A 12,916-nucleotide genomic window follows, 5' to 3' on the forward strand; every position below is an offset into this window, starting at 1 on the left:
ATCTTCTTCAATAAACCAATACGCTGAGAAAGCTTGGCCTTTAGACTAGAAATGTGGTCGCTAAATGTAAGATCTTGATCGAGTGTTACACCAAGCAATTTATAAGAAGTTACTTGTTCTATTTCGGCCCCATCAAGGGTTATTGACAGGTGATTGTCATCCGCTAATGAAGAATGTAGCCTCTTTCCGGTGATAAGTAATGCATTGGTTTTAACGGCGTTTAGGACCATCCCATTTTCGCTAGACCATTTACTTAATTTATCCATGTATTCTTGAAGACGTCGTTCCAATTCCAAAGGTGCATTATCGATATTAGCGCTGGCTTTAAATGTGGTGTCATCCGCGTAAGCATGAATAGTTGAGTCCGATCCAACAGCTTCGGGAAGATCATTGACGAAAATTAAAAACAGTAGAGGTCCTAATATGCTACCTTGAGGAACACCATTGGTTAGCGTAAGTTGTGACGAAGTCGAGTTATTTACAGTAACACACTGTTTGCGATTGAGTAGATAGCTCTGCAATAGCTTTACAACATTATCTGGAAATCTATATGATCTTAACTTTACCAGGAGAATGTCATGATTGATCAAGTCGAATGCCTTGCTATAGTCCACAAAAACTAAGCCGCTGACGTTGTTCTTATCAAGGTCAAGAAGGACTTGGTCCAGAAGAAACAACAAAGCAGTATCCGTGGAGTGGTTTTTACGGAACCCTGATTGGAAGCGGTATAAAAGTGAATTTTCTGTTAAGTAGGTGTTCACAGCATTGAAGATGTGTCTTTCAAAGACTTTAGAAAGAATAGGCAAAATGCTAATAGGACGATAGTTTTGAATATCTTGCTTGTTTCCTTGATTCTTGAAAAGAGGTTTAACCTTTGCTATTTTCCATTGTGAGGGAAATGTACAAGTTTCAATACAGTGATTTATAATTTTAGCTATGGAGCATGATATTTCAGGAGCTGCAATCCTTAGAACTCTGGCACCAAGCCCATCGATTCCCGTGGCTTTGTGTGTAGGTATACTTAGAAGATAATCGTTAACCTCACTAGGAGTTATTTGCGGAATAAGATTTTCAATTTGACTGTTAGATTTGTCTGGTGGACCAGGAAGAGCATCATAATGAAGTACAGGTGTCGACTTTATGAGACGTTTATATACATCAACGAAGAAGCGGTTAAAGCGTTCAGCGATTGAATGGTCATCCTTTATCAAGTTGTTGTTTTCGTCAGCAATAGGGACGGAGTCGTCGTTATTCTTTGTATCTTTAGATAGGTCTTTAATTAAAGACCAAAGTTTCTTTGGACATTTTTGATTTTTACTGAACTGAGTTTTAAAGTACTGTTCCTTCGCATTTCTTAGTTTCCTCGTCACTTTGTTTTTAACCAGTTTAAAAGCAGACCAATCTTGCTTATTTTGTGTTCTCCTGGCCCTCTTTAGAAGATTATCGCGTTTATTTATTTCGTTGTATAGATCATTAGTGAACCATTTTGGCTGATTGATTTTCTTCACACTCTTGGACTTTAAAGGTGCGTGATTATCAAGAATGTCATTAAAGATTTTGTACCAAAATAAATTCTCTGACTTATTCGTAGAAGTCCAAATAAAAATATGTTACAAATCTACAGTCCCTACATCAATAGTCCTTAATGGATAACAGATCTAGATTTGTGACAGACTTCGGTCTTTTAAATTTACTTTCGTATATTTAAGTCAGAGTCTTAATTAGGTGCGTCGAGTCTGCGTCAAAATTTACTCAGAGCGCAACCTGATACGTTTGTTTGATTCGAATTGACAGGTTTGGTTGATTAGCTCTTCCCACTTGATTTTTTCTTAGGCCGGATATAACAAGTGGTTTTCGTCGCATTTTATAAAGAAAACGTGAACACAGAACATGAAGTCGGAACATGAAGTCGGAACATGAAGTCGGAACATGAAGTCGGAACATGAAGTCGGAACATGAAGTCGGAACATGAAGTCGGAACATGAAGTCGGAACATGAAGTCGGAACATGAAGTCGGAACATGAAGTCGGAACATGAAGTCGGAACATGGAGTCGGAACATGGAGTCGGAACATGGAGTCGGAACATGGAGTCGGAACATGGAGTCGGAACATGGAGTCGGAACATGGAGTCGGAACATGGAGTCGGAACATGGAGTCGGAACATGGAGTCGGAGCATGGAGTCGGAGCATGGAGTCGGAACATGGAGTCGGAACATGGAGTCGGAACATGAAGTCGGAACATGAAGTCGGATCGTGAAGTCGAAACACAAAGTCGGAACATGGAGTCGGAACGTGAACTCGGAACATGTACTCGGAACGTGAACTCGGAACATGTACTCGGAACGTGAACTCCGAACGTGAACTCGATACGCGAACTCGGATCATGAACTCGGAACGTGAACTCGGAACGTGAGCTCGGAACGTGAGCTCGGAACGTGAGCTCGGAACGTGAACTCGGAACGTGAACTCGGAACGTGAACTCGGAACGTGTACTCGGAACGTGAACTCGGAACGTGAACTCGGAACGTGAACTCGGAACGTGAATTCGGATCGTGAACTCAGAACGTGAACTTATAGCGTAAGCTCATAAAATGAACTAAGAGCCCGAACCGAGAGCCCGAACCGAGAGCCCGAACCGAGAGCCCGAACCGAGAGCCCGCACCGAGAGCCCGCACCGAGAGCCCGCACCGAGAGCCCGCACCGAGAGCCCGCACCGAGAGCCCGAGCCGAGAGCCCGAGCCCTAACCGAAAGCCTGAACCGCGAGCCTGAACCGAAAGCTTGAACCGCGAGCCCGAAGCGAGAGCCCGAGCCGAGAGCCCTAACCGAAAGCCTGAACCGCGAGCCTAAACCTAGAGCCTGAACCGAGAGCCCGGACTAAGACTCGAACTGAGAGCCTGAGCAAAAACAGAGTTAAATTTGGGTCCGTTAAAATCTAGGCATAAAAAACCATAGAAGTTTACCTTCAATTGTCAAAATTGCAGCGGAATATTAGTCGTCAAACAGTTTCAAGTTCTTTGTAATCTCTCCATTTCAACAACATCTTTAGATCTGAAGGTATCTGTCAAGTAGTAAAGAAGTCTCTAAGTTGTTAAAGATGCTTAGTTTTTTGTCATTTTCACTGTTTTTTCCAATCCTAAGAGTACACGCAAAAGACTAGAACTAGAACTTCACGAGATACTAACATAACAATCTATTGAAAGAGAAGCCTAAAAGTGCAGGAGAAACGAACGTAACAATCGAATGTAAGGCAGCCCTTAAAATGTGCGAGACACTAAGGTAAATTTCGAGGGAGAAGCATAAAATGCGCGGAGATGCTTCCATAACAATGTTATAAAATAAAATCCTTAAAATGCCCGAGATACCAACATTACAAGCCTAAAAGCGCGCGAGATATGAACGTAACAAATAAAAGAAAGAAAAACTTCAGATACCAACTTAACAGTCATTAAAAAGAGAGGCCTGAATGTGTGCGAGATACTAACGTTACAATCGATTGAAAAAGAACCCTGAAAGTGCGCGAGATACTAACGTAGCAATCCAATCTAAGACAATCATAAATATGCGCGAGACACTAAACTTTCGTAACTTTCGAATGAAAGAGTATCCCAAAAGTGGGCAAAAGACTGACCTAAAACTCAACAGTGCAAAAAATTCCCGAAAGATTAACGTAACAAGTAAATAAAAGAGAATTCTAAAGGTGCACAAGATACCAACGCAACATTCAAATGATACATAATCTTTGAAGGGCACAAGATACTATTCTAACAATCCTTTGAAAGATAATCCTAAGGTTTAAATCCAATAAAAGAGAATCCTAAACGTGCGCGAGATACTAAAATGCGCGTGATAGTAACGTAACAATCCAACGAAGGAGAATTCTTAAAGTGCGCGAGGTACTAACATAACAATCCAAAGAAAGAATTCCTAAAGGTTTTCAAGATAGCAACGTGGCAATCGATTGAAAGAAAAGCCTTAGGGTGTTCGTGATACTAACGTAGCAATTGAAAGAAAGAGAAACTTAAAAGTGCCTATGACAACAACAAGAATCGATAATAAGAGGCCTAAATGTGTGTGAGATACTAACGTAGCAATCAAATCTAAGACAAGGCTAAAAATGTGCGCGACAATAACGTAACTTTCTAATGGCAGGGTATCCTGAAAGTGGGCAAGACACTTACTTAACAATCAATTAAAAAATAATCCTAAAAATGGCGAGAAACTGAAGTATTTATCGAATGAAAGATAAATTCCTCAAAAAGTACCAGGTACTAACGTCACAAAACAATAAAAGACAATAGCAAAAGGCTAACACAACAAGTGAATAAAAGAGAATCCTTGAAGTCCACAAGAAACTAACGCAAAAATCGAATGAAGGAGAGTCTTTAAATGGCGCCACATACTAAGTTAAACGTAACAATCCAATACAATAGAATTCTGTAAGTGCGCCACATACTAACGTTACAATCCAGCGAAAGACAATCCTTAAAATGTGCGAGACCCTAACTCATAACTTTTGAAAGAAGGAGTATCCTGAAAGTGGGAAAAACTCTAACCTAACAATCAATAAAAAGTAATCCTAAAAGTACACGAAAAGCTAACATATTAATCGAATAAAGGAAAATTCTATAAAGCGCGCCCAATACTAACCTAATAAACCTATGAAAACAAAGATCCAAAAGCGTGCAAGATATTAACGTAACAATCCAATGAAGGAGAATCCTGTAAGTGCGCGAGATACTTAGTTATCAAATTAAAGAGAATCTTAGAAGTACACATAATGTTAACGCAACAATCCAACGAAACTGAGATAATCCTTAAAAGTGCGTGAGATGCTAACGTAATAATCCAATAAAACAGAATCCTAAAAGTACACAAGATAGTGACGTAACTTCCGAATGAGGGAGAATCCCGAAAGTGTGCAAAACACTAACCTAACAATTGACTTAAAGATAATCCTAAAAGCGCGCGAGTAACTGACGTATTAATCGAACGAAAGAAAATTCTTTAAAGTGCGCCAGGTACCAATGTAACAATCCTGTGAAAGATAATCTTAAAAGAGTGCTAGATACTAACGTTATAATCCAATGAGAGGGATATTAAAAGAGCGCGAAACACGGATCAACAGTCCAATGAGAGAAAATTGCAAATTCCAAGGCCTTTGCGCAAACACGAGTATTCCAATTAGATTGATAAATCTCAACAGTATTTATCTCTAGAGTTCTCTTAAAACTTAAACTTAAAATTAATTATAACTCATAGAGATATTCCCTACTAATAAATGTCAGCCGTCAGAGACCCCGAAATTGAGAGCTTGGGCTCTCAATTTTAGGGTCAAAGTCAAAGAGGTCAAAGTCTAAAACCTCAGTTCAGCGAACTGAGGTCCCAGACTTTGAACATGCACTGCGAGCCTGAACTGAGAACATGAATTGCGAGCATAAACTCAAAACATGAAAATTACCTTCATTATCAATGAGCTATGAATTTAGCAATAATTGATTGTGTTAGCATGTTTTATCGAGATACGAAGCACGAAACTAGGGTTTTTTTAATTTCGAAGCATTGTCCTTGATTCACGAAGAAAGAGGGAAATACTTAACACGAGCACTCAAAGGAAAAGCGAAAACATTGAACGATAAGTAGGCAAGAACGGGGAACAAAACTTACCACTACAAAATGACGCGGAAACCTGATCTCATCACTGCAACGACGCGGAAAACGAAACTTGCAAAGTAACGAGCAGATAAACTGTTTAAAGGAGCCGGATTTGCATATAGCGCGAAATAAAAGCGTGCAAAATTCAAATCACTGACGTGTGGAGTTATGTAAAAAACAAAATTTCAATGAAAAGGTGACCTTATATGGCATTTGTTTACAGCAAATTCTGGTCCCTTCACGTGTCACTAATTTGGATTTCCATGATAAAATTGACACATGAGATTTGACATACCTGCATACTGATTCGCAAATGTTTCGAGTATACCACGAAGAAGCCCTAGTCGCGGTAAAAAAATTAGATGAAAATGAAATAAATTTGGAAACCTGTGAAAACCACGCAAGAGAAGTAAGATGGGGAATGGCTAACACTATGCAACGTTTTATTAAGTTCAAATTTAAAAGGTATTTATTGACTCATGAAAGTGGATTTTGAGGTCTTCCAAATGTCCAGATTTAGATGAGCCGTATATAAATTAAAATTAAGTTGAAATCAGAACTTCTTGAGTTCAATTAGTTTTAATCAATGACACTCAGCCAGTTTGGATTAAAACGCTTTGTTTCGAAGGCGCGCTAAAAAAGGGGATAAATTCCATTCGCTTATTTGGAATTCAGCGGGTACTCATAATGGCGGACAAAGTGAGGCACAATGGTAATCGCGATCAAAGAGCTGTTCTGATGGCACTCGAGTGAATTCTACTAAAATAAAACCAATGAAATTAATAAATGATAAGTAAAATGAATAGGAACCTTAAAGAGAACTGGTCGAAATTCTGCCCTCAAACGAGTCCAAGGTTGTCGAATTCGATCAGCGCACCATTTTGATGCCTTGCGCAAATAGGCCTTCTGAGCCTTCAGTCTTTTTTAGCGGTTTTTCACTTAATTCATGCGCGAGTTGAATACAGAGCGTGCGAAGAGCGCGGTTTATTTGTTCACGATAGTCGACACCTGGCCGCCTGTTTTGGGTCGAGCCTCCCTTGTATTAAAGTGCTCTCAAAATAAAATTTCTCTGGCTGTGAAAAATTTACGAATTCAACTAAATTCCATAGTTGGAAGTCGATATCAAAACGTCGTTAACACAGAATGAAAGGGTCCCCTGAAGCTCTCCTTCGGTATTTTGAATTGGTGAAGCCGTCAGCGTTTGGTGATTCTCCGTCTAAAGCACTATTTAAAAAGCCTCCTGATCAGCCTGGAGTGCACCCACCAATGAATTCCGTACAAATTGAATTACCAAACAGCGGAGACCTCGGAAAAAGCAGATCTACGTAGGTGCATCACTCGACGACCCTTGTTTTGCTTACACTGAAGAATCATTGAAAGCCCTGGTGGAATTCTGGTGAACTTGTGTTGTTGGACGAACTCAACTCCGCCTCATGTGATGCCCTACTGAAACCAAACCAAGCAATGAGGATGAAGTTGGTATAGGTACAGAATGGATAGCAGTAACAGTTGTCAGTTTTTATCGAATTAATACAGAAAATAATCTACTGACCAAGTATTAATCAGTTTCCTTTAATTTCTTAGTCTCTATATTTCCATTACAAAACAAAAACTGTACGTAAAAGACATTAACAAGGGGAGTTTGAACGTTTGAGTGCCGTATCTACCGTGAAATTTCATTCTTGAAGTTCGGCAACTTAATCTTTGTAAATGCTCAAAAAGAGTTGTTAGATCGATCGGTACTTTAAATGCTTTCCTCGAAGTTGCCATTTTTATGTTTTCACACGTAATAAAAAAAAAATCAGGCGTCATAACACAGGATTTCGGTCGGCGTGTTTGCATGTAATAATAGTTCTAGGTAGTTTAGCGCTTTCTTATTAAGCTTTCAGATCAAAGGTTGAATTAATTAAACGTTGTTTATGATAATATGTCTATATATATAATTTGTCTAGATATAAATGTCTCGCTAGTAATTGAACTATTCAACGGGATCTTGAACGTTTGGGAATCATGTCGTATTTACAGTGAAATTTCATTCATGTTATCGAAGGTGTGGTAACGGAATCTATGTAAATTATATTGTTTATTATTATTGTTTAAATATTGTTCGATCGCTTGATACCTTCTGTGCTTTCTCATAATTTGCAATTTTTATGTTTTTACATGTACATAAGATAAAAAATTTTGGTGTTAATAAGCACGAGTGAATTTTTCAAAGACAACAAAATTGAACGAGCCCGTAGGGAACGTACGATTTTTAGTTTTTGAAGAATAAACAAGTGTTCATTACACCAAATTGCAAGCTATATCATGTAAGTACTTGTTTAAAATGTGCATGCAAAAACACAACAGAAAGTTAAGACAGACGAAATTTGGATTTGCACTCGCGTTAAAACTTTGCGCTCGTGTTACATAAGAATAGACTTGTTTACAGCCCATAAGGAGGTATGCATTAGGAATGGTAGGCCTTAGGATTACCAGCAAATACAGAATTGTCTTTGTTAGTGCTCTTTGCTTTGTTTCTTCTCCGCGTTCTCTTGTAGCATTTATTAATAAGTCTTATTTTTTTGTTTTTCCTTTGTTTCATACGTTAGCTGTTGTTTTGCATTTTGTATATTTTGGCTTTGTTGATTATTTTTAGTTTGTATTGTTTGCGTCGGTTGATGACAAGTTTAGAGCAGTGTGATACAGTCAAAATAGTTTTTTTTTATCACTTTTCTTTGACCAATTTGCTTTGTTTCGCTTTGTGTTTTGAATCAATTCGTTTTCGTTTCGCCTTCTCAATGAAATCAATGAAGCACGAAGACATTACTAGGATGGTTCTCATTAGTTTAATGCTTTCCCACTACGCTTTCGGATGATACTTATGTTGAATACATATGTGTCGCTTGTGATTTTTAAATCAAATTGATACATTCAAACATTCAAGGTCCAGATAAACTGTTAAAATAGTTTAACGGGTCCTTGAATGTTTGGAAATTATGTTCATTATGTTAATTATGCTAATTGTGTTTTTTGTGAGGACATACCAGTACATTTTTACTATCATTGATAAAATATATTTTCAAAATTAATAATATTGTTAATATTGAAAGATGATGTTAATCAGTGAATGACACAGGCATACTGGGAGAAAACATTTATTAAGAAATATTCTTCATATTATTGAAAGCACTCATGGACTGTTGGGGGACAGATCTGGAAAAATCAGATGTAGTTGTGCCACATAAACATACCCGTGCAATATGAAGAGGAGCACACATGAAATAAACATTTTTCCAACAGCACTCGAGCAAGTCTTTAAATTCTTCATGAAGACTATTAATTTTGAAGTAGTTCTCGAAGTCACCAATTTTGAAAACTACCAGTTTTAACTGAAACTCTCACTTCACTCATTGCCTTGTTCCAAACTGTGCTCTGCTAATAAAACCCCAACAGTTTTTGAGAGCCGCTCCCTTCATGCTGATAACTTCCATGAATATTTGCAAATGTAGGCGACGTCGCCATGACTGGCTTTAATCCAACAGCAAATGACTATGATTAGTACAAATGGAATCCATCACAGCATTAGAAATCATGCAAACTTTAGGCTCAGGTCTGGCGAATTGTGGTATCAGATCCACATACCTGTTCAAGTAGGCAAACCGCTTGAGAAATATGCAAACTGATGCCTCAGTTATGTCCACGTTGACGCCGTTATAGCAAACAATCCGGCCTGGAAGGCTCAACTTGAACTTCAGTAAGTTCGTAAAGATCGCTTGTGTGAAACCTAAACTCGGTCTTGCATTCGTCTTCTGTCACCAGGTCCACATGGAATCGTTCGCAGCTTCAATATCATAATTTTTGGGAGAATTAACGTCATAGAGAAGCAAGCATTCTGTAGAATACTTTCTCTTACTTTTGGCATGGTAGCTATCAGTAAGAGAGAAATCCGCAAGAAACTAAACATTCAAAGGTTCACAATTGCCGGAATAGAGTACTCGCAGTTTCCAAGATCTTTTGGCACTGTAAACTATTGGCGGGAATGCCGACGGCAACCGACGACCTCGACCCAGTCCCTTTACGTCGCCGTTGCCTTTACCGTCGTCATATCATAAGGTATCTATTAGTTATGGTTTACGCGTCAGCGAGCCGCGACACAATTTATTACGCCTGTCAGAGGAAACAATTTTAAACAATGGAATGACAAAAAAAGAACAATAGTTTAAATATTGTAGTGCTAGATGAAATAAATCAAAGAAAGACAAAGAATCCTAAATGATCTAGCCGAGGCATTCCTCCGTGATCTCTCTATTTCGATCGTTTCGCTGTTGTTGACTGTTAAAGTGCTTATGACACGAATTTTTTTTTTGCATTTTCTGGTTGATAGCTGTATTCAAAATTAGAAATAATCGAGCGCCCAACGAGTTCTCCCTAACCATTTTTTTTTGCAAATTGAAAGTACGATTTGGCGGCCAAAAAGTGTCCTCATTAAGCGCGCTGCAAAAACGATCATTTTACAAAGCTGTGACGTAGAAAACTGTGAATATACGTCGTCAATTTTAATGGAGAAAGGAGAAATCTTGAAGAAAGGACGCACGTATTGCGTTGTCGGAGCGCGAAATGATGTTAGCTGCAAGAATAATACACATATACCAGGTATTTCTATTCACTACTTTTTAAAGGATGTAGCTGTATGGCCAAAATGGACGGACGCGTTTCGATCGTCGACATCGAGGAGATTTGACTCTTCAATGTAGTTGGCCTTATTCTCCGTACCGGCTACGAAGACGGCTGTTACAAACACATACCTCGAGCCAAATAAGGCGAAGATAGCTAATGAATTTAGCTAAATAGAATGCTGATGAATGGGCCTGTTCCCACACCGTACACGATTGTTCAACATTCTTTTCAGATGACGTTTCGCAAGCGAAGAATGGTGTACTCCTAATTGTTTATTTTACGCGCTTCGGAAATACTTATACTCTTTGTCTTTCCACATGACTACATTTGCCCTTTTCTTATCATGTAAAAATCTTACAATAGTTGTTTCCACCATATTTTAAAAAACAGAAACAAATCATTTGTAATAAAGTTCAAGCCCTTTCCTGAGCTGACCGATATCCCGTTGTCTGAACAGTGCGAAACCTCTAGCTGATACTGGAATAAACACAAGCTCGAAGGGCAAGTGTTTTGTCCTAACCTAGGCTTCTCAAAATTCATTCCACGAGCCATCAATCCCCCGCTCTGCCTTCAAGAAACTAAAAGTAGTAAGGCCATTATAATAACAGCATTGCAACGAGTAAAACACAAATATCATTGAGTTAGATGGTAGCGAATCCAAGTGCTGTGTGAAAGTCGATCGATGCATACAACATATTCATTTACGACACTGATGTCAGTTATTTGAGAATAAGCGAAATGGGTCATATGGCGGCGCTGCACTCAAACTAAGGAAGTTTTCCTTTATCAAAATTTTCCATAGAAAACAAAACACAGACGCAACAAACTGAACATTTACTGACGGGAATTTTTTGTTCTAATCTTGACCCAAACACCGCAGGCGAGAAACTTTCTTTGTCAGTCTTCCTCGTCGGAAATCTTTGCTTGTTGCACATGGTTCTCCTTCGTAAGGATGAACCGTACTCGGAACTTCCATTTCTTCTTTACTGCTTGAGCACAATGTATCACAACTCTCGGTAGAGCTTACTGGAGGTAGGTATACATCGCTATCGGACGTTATTTCAAAAGTATTTCAACGCTGACTAGTACAAAATTAAAAGAGATGTCAGATATTTTTGTCAACTGAGAGTTTTCACAGCTTTCTACGTCATTACCAGCTAATTCGTTACCAGTCCACGATACACTTAAAAGATAAAAACGTGAGCGCTTTAGGGCCCGAAAAGAGAGAGTTTTAAGTTTTTTAAACTTTTCTGCTACCGGAATTGATTTGTACATATGATAATCTAAATATTCACGCGAAAATAAATTTCGTGTCATACGTGCACTTTAATCTTGCAACCTCGAGGTTCTTCAAGTGACGAAACTTGTACTGGCACTCGACAATGTCGAGGACACTGAGGTTGTTGGAGTGCTTACACTTGTTGACGCTGAAGACACACTGTTGCTAATTGACGTTGAGATGCAAGTGCTGGTACTAGAATATGTCGAGAAAACTGAGGTTGTTGGAGTACTGACTTGTTGGTGTTGACTTGGTGGTACTGGTGTTTACTTGGTGGTACTTGTGTTGACTGACGTTAAGGCATCTGTTGACTTACTTGAACTGAATGAAGTCGATATTTAAATAAATGTAGAAGTGAACGTAGCACACTCGAGCACACTGACGTTGAAGAACTTGCGCTGGTACTTGACAATGTCCTAGAAATTGATGTTGTCGGTGTGCTCACATTAGTTGACTTTGAGGTAGACACACTAGTGGGGATATTGACGTTGAGGTACTTGTGCCGGCACTTGAATATGTCGAGAATACTGTTGTTGTTTGTGAACTGACACTTGCAGGTGTTGGCGTGGAGGTGCTTGTGCTAACAGAAGGTGAAACAGAGATTGAGGTCGATTTCGACTTGCTTTTTGACGTTGCGGTAGAAACACCGGTAAATACTGAAGTTGAATAACTTTCGCTGCCACCGGAATATGTCTTTGAAACTGATTTTGTCGGTGTGCTCACACTTGAAAAGGTTAAAAGAGCCACACTAGAGGATATTGATGTTGGGGTACCTGTGCTAGTACTAGAGACAAGCATGTTGAAGTACATGTACTTGCACTTGAAAATGTAGCAGAGACTGACGTTGTTGGTGCACTCACACTAGTTGAGGTGGAAGTTGACACACTAGCAGATACTGTTACAAGTGCTTACACAAGTTTAGATCGATGTAGACACACTTTTGGATACCGATGTTCAAGTACTCGAACTGGCACTGGAAGATTTTGAGTAAATCGTATTATTAGTGCCCTGACGCTCTTTGAGGTTGAGGTGGATGTGCTGCTACTCACTAATGTGGGCACACCCGTCGACTTGCTTGAACATAAAGATGGTGATTGTGATGCTGATGTAGGCGTGCTTGGGGTAAAGAAATTTTAAAAATTAAAAGGAAATTAAATTGCATTATTGAAGTCAACACATATTAATTATGGGGTTTTATCTGCAATGAGCTTATAAAACTGATTTCGAGCAGCATTTTTAACCTAAACTGACTGTAAGATCTATCTTGAGTCGCCCTTTAGTGGCAGTAGAAAGTATTTCGTTTGAGGGAAAACAATTACTT

The sequence above is a fragment of the Pocillopora verrucosa genome, chromosome 3 (assembly GCF_036669915.1).
Source record: "Pocillopora verrucosa isolate sample1 chromosome 3, ASM3666991v2, whole genome shotgun sequence".
Classification (NCBI taxonomy): Eukaryota; Metazoa; Cnidaria; class Anthozoa; order Scleractinia; family Pocilloporidae; genus Pocillopora; species Pocillopora verrucosa.